This window comes from Pleurodeles waltl, chromosome 3_2 (assembly GCF_031143425.1).
Source record: "Pleurodeles waltl isolate 20211129_DDA chromosome 3_2, aPleWal1.hap1.20221129, whole genome shotgun sequence".
Lineage (NCBI taxonomy): Eukaryota > Metazoa > Chordata > Amphibia > Caudata > Salamandridae > Pleurodeles > Pleurodeles waltl.
The window spans coordinates 15,765,454-15,770,355 of NC_090441.1; the positions used below are offsets into that span (position 1 = coordinate 15,765,454).

Sequence of the window (4,902 nt, forward strand, 5' to 3'; positions counted from 1 at the left end):
TTTAGTGCAAACATAGAGCATAATCATCTTTCAAAAAATTCAGCACCAGTTTGTCTTCAGTTCTGCCTTGACACTTCTAGATCAGTGGTTCCCAACCTGTGGTCCAGGGACCCCTGGGGGTCCACAAAGCCTCCTCAGGGGTCTGCGACTGCTTAGAAAATTGAATAATATTAACAGATTAGGTCCCCAGCTTTCAGTAATGACTCAGTGGGGGCATCCTCGGATTCCAATAAAGATTCAGTATGGGTCGCCGGGCTCCAGTAATGATAAAGTGGGGGTCCACAAAAGTCAAAAGGTTGGGAACCCCTGTTCTAGATGTTTTTAATACATCTCTCCACAAGAATAGCAGACAGCAGAAGGGAAGTTCTGGGTCTTCTAACCATGATCCTGCTGCAAACTCGACACATGATTACCTCATGTGGTGGCATTGTTGTCCCTGCTGAGGCTGCTGCTGTTGCTGATTTGTAGGCTAAAATGAGGTGATTTAACCCTCAGAATGGTATGGGTCACAGGACGTGATTATATTGCGATTTCAAAAATTTCATATGCTCCTGCCTTTAGGGCCGCTGCTTCCGCCTTCATTGTTTCCATCTTCATCTGTGTGCAGACTGAAGACAAAAGAGTCAGGGAAAGTAACACTGAATATCCGTTGTATGTACAACAATACAAATAAAGTTGTAAAAATGTTTATTGTCAGGAGCCAATTACCACAGGTCCGTCTTCTTCACTCCCCTGCTTGCAGTGTTCTGTCTGTCTTGTAGACGAAGATAGGATTCCAGAATGGAATGAAATAATAACATAACATCAGTAATACAAGCACAACACAACCCCCTTCTATATAATACAACATACCACCTCCCCTTCCTTCTACAGTTTATTACAAAACAACATAACACCTAAATAAATAAATATATATATATATACAAGCAAAATGTATACAAACGCTAATTAATGACGATGTTTCACCATAAATCATGCCACTCAACCATTATAGTGTTTTTTGACTCTCTCCATTCGATACATCGACATTGTCATTACCACAGTCCACAAAATCATCAACATTTTGCTCAACACTTTCATTTTCCCCCCATAGCATTAAAAAATTATTCCACTATTTGTGTCAGGGAGACCAAATCCTCGGGGCCTGCGCACTCTCCCAACATGTCCACCACAAGACAGCTCCAAAGCTCCGATAGAAATATCACTGAGCCTGAGAGAGTCCAAGTGGGGGAAAAGGGGATAAGGTAGGGAACAGCTGGGAAGGAGACCTGTATGAAGCAAAAGGTTAAACAATACAATACCAAGATATAATCACATTGACTTTCAACAGACTATGGTTCTAAGAGTTCTCATACTGTAACCATGGATAACCTAAGAAGTGACTATAACTAGACCTCAAGAAATCTGGGTACCTGGAAAAAATCAAGAATGGGTTAATCCAATGTTTCATATGAGCTTTTCATGAAATATCACATACTGTCTAGAAATACAAGAACCTTCTAGAATAATGTTTCAGAACAAACATTGCATTTTTACATGAGGACAAAAGGCTATCTGAAACATTCCATGGAAAACAATAGGAATTGTACTAGGGACTTAATATGCACAAAGAATGTCACATTTTGAATTTAGCATCTTCACAGAAAATCCAAAAGCTCGGGATAAATGTGTGCACTTCAACAAACACTACACACCAAAGTTTTAAATTGACATGAAATGATCGCGCACACTGTTGCCGATCTGAAAATCAAGTTTTACATGCTAGAAATGAATCACGCACACTGCCGATTCGAGCAAGAATATGCAAATGCCATGAAATGATCACGCAAGCTGTTGCCGATCTGAACATCAAGTTTTACATGCTGGAAATGAATCGCACACACTGCCGATTCGAACAAGAATATGCAAATGCCATGAAATGAAATGATCGCGCAAGCTGTTGCCGATCTGAACATCAACTTTTACATGCTGGAAATGAATTGCGCACACAGCTGATTCGAACAAGAATATGCCAATGCCAGGAAAATGAAGTTTTACATGCTGGAAATGAATCGCGCACACTGCCGATTCGAACAAGAATATGCAAATGCCATGAAATGATTGCGCAAGTTGTTGCCGATCTGAACATCAAGTTTTACATGCTGGAAATGAATCGCACACACTGCCGATTTGAACAAGAATATGCCAATGCCATTAAATGATCGCGCACACTGTTGCCGATCTGAAAATCAAGTTTTACATGCTGGAAATGAATCGCGCACACTGCCGATTCGAACAAGAATATGCAAATGCCATGAAATGATCGCGCACACTGTTGCCGATCTGAATGCCAATATTTACATGAGAGCAATGAATCGCGCACTCTGAAAGTTTCACGAGTAGGCCCAAAACTCGAGAGTCTTTGAGAACGGAGTCGGGGGCCCAGCCCGACCTCCGCCTTACCGCCCTGCTCAAGGATTTCCAATATAATGCAGGGCAGGCCTGGAACATCAATGGTAGGCCACCGGAACAGGAGCTCAGGAAGTTGCTGCTGCTCTGCACTGGGACCTCTGAATAGTGAGCACGTGGAGCTGGGCTGGCTCCCTTATATAGAGTCTGGCCCAGCCCACAAACCACACCCAGTCATGCTGCAGGGAAAGCTTCTAGAAGGTCCTAGAATGGGACCACTCCCTAACACACTCAGTAAGTCTGCAGCCATACCTTGCAAATGAACAGTTATTGTAAACATCATTAATAGTGTTTTTCAAGGTTAAAGTCTGCAATGCAAAAGGTTAACATACTGCATATAAACACAATGCATGAGTTATGCTCTTGCATAAACGCTGGGTTTTTGCATTTTTGTCGCCCGTAGAGCGCGCACTGTCCTGATGTAGACAATTTGTTCTTCCTCCTCCTTGTGCACTTCCGATTCCAATACAGATTTTTTAGAAACTTCAAATGACTTGGAAGAAAAATTGTCACCTAACCACTGAAACCCATTCCTAGCAAGAACAGCACTGGAATGATAATCCTGAATTTTTTCCCACAAATCCTTCAAACCGAAAGCAACTTTCTTCAAATGCCATTCTTTTCCACTACTCACCCATACCCCAACATTCAACACCTCCACCACTTCTTCAGGTTCAATAAAAGGACTACACCCCTTAGAGACCTTACCTAGCTTTTTGATACAAACTCAATTGCCAACAGCAGTGTTAACAGGTTTTACACCATGTTTCTCATCATAATATGATTTATTTCTTAAATGTCATTCAACTATTCTATCCTGAACAGAATTCAAATGAGCATTTCTTAACACTAGTTTTGCACAACCATGACAGATTATATTTAGATATAGGTCTGCCCTCCAGTGCTCGATGTTAGGACTCATTGGCCGTTTCCAGCGCATTGTGATCCTGCGCTTAGCCAGCATAAGGGCCAAATCTATAAACTGTGTTGTAATCTTGGTTAAAGTGGTTGGGGTAGAAGTCTAATAGGCAGAATTTAGGAGAGAGGGCCAGGGAGTTGTCTGTTACCTCAGCAAGCAGGCTGTCGGAGACCAGGTCAGAAATAAGGCTTTGATGGCTTGATTTGGTGATTAATTCTGGCAGGATTTATTGGAAATATTTAAGAACAAAACAACATGGGTTGTACAGGCTAATTATTCTTGTATGGATGTTATTTGATTTGGGTTCGGAGACCTTGGGGTCCCGTTGGGTGAAGATGACAACTCCACTTCCTTCTTTCTTCTCAACTTCTCCTTTTTACCCCATGGTAATCGTTTAGGAGAGGTCGTTTAGAACCGCCAGAGGGCTCCCTGTATATATGAGCATAGAGAAAAAAAAACAATAACCAAAAGTAAGTATACTGGTCTATCTGAGAGATTTTTCCCTTCACCAAATCCCAAGGGTGCGCTTATTATTTGGCTAGTATGACAGTGTGGATGAAAGAAATGCGAAATACCTCTCACATGAAACCATGAAGAGATAGGGTGAAAAGACAACAACAAAAATTGTCACATTCGATATTTCCCCTGGTGCGGATGTTACCAGGATTCCCACATGTCACATTCTTATGTTGGATTTTCTTTATTTTCCCTTGTATGGTAGGTAATTCGTTCCCTTTTGGATCAATATCCAATATATTCGGGCGCCGCCTATGAAATGAAGTGGTGCCGATGCGCTAGCAAAGTGAGCCTCACAATATTAGCATGCCACCCGTCCACGGCTCCCACTCACTCTATTTTCCTTTGCCCACCTCCCTTCCTTTTGTGTATTAGGATCCCATTACTCACCCCAGGAGCCACAGCTCTCCGAAGTCTCTGGCGGCATCCGAGCAACCGGCTGTAAACCACTCATCCTCACCGTCCTCCTCCTCCTCCTTGTCCTCTCCTAGTCTTGTGTTTGCTTCTCCCCCACGTCTCTCGTCTACTTCTCATCCTCGTGTCTCATCTACTTCTCCTCCTTGTGTCTCGTCTGCTTCTTGTCCTCGTGTCTTATCTACTTCTTATCCTTGCCTCTCCTCATCTTCCTCCTTGGCATCCTCCCATTTGCCTCCTCCTTTCTCCCCTATGTTTGTTGTAATTCTTCTCTTTCTGGGTTCCTTTTCAGCTTGGCTGGTGTTTGCTTCCGGGTCGTCACCCTGTTTCCCATTTCTCCACAGGTGCTGCAAAAGAACATCTGGTGTCAAGTCGGGCCTCTTTGTAACAGTCCTCTGTTTGTTTTCTCCCAGGTGTCGCGACCGAGACCCCGCTGGAAGACCCCTCATCAGAGTTGCAGGTAAGTCCATGGGGCAAAAGAGGTTATGTCACACGGGCACACCACTTCTGTTCAGTAAGGTGTTAAGCTGGTACAACTCCATAACTTGTATGAGATCCCCGGTATCAGAACGGCAACGAGGGGATTCAGAGGAAGCCAGTAGGAA

General features: G+C 43.2%; 1 long non-coding RNA gene across 1 annotated transcript; it reads right to left on the reverse strand.

Annotated features, from left to right (window-relative positions):
• Positions 1-397: 397 nt before the first annotated feature.
• LOC138286739 (uncharacterized) lies at positions 398-4,540 on the reverse strand. Its single transcript, XR_011202041.1, has 3 exons — positions 4,274-4,540; positions 709-750; positions 398-608 (listed from the first exon to the last, which is right to left on the reverse strand). It is a non-coding gene; the product is annotated as an uncharacterized lncRNA (long non-coding RNA).
• Positions 4,541-4,902: the final 362 nt, after the last annotated feature.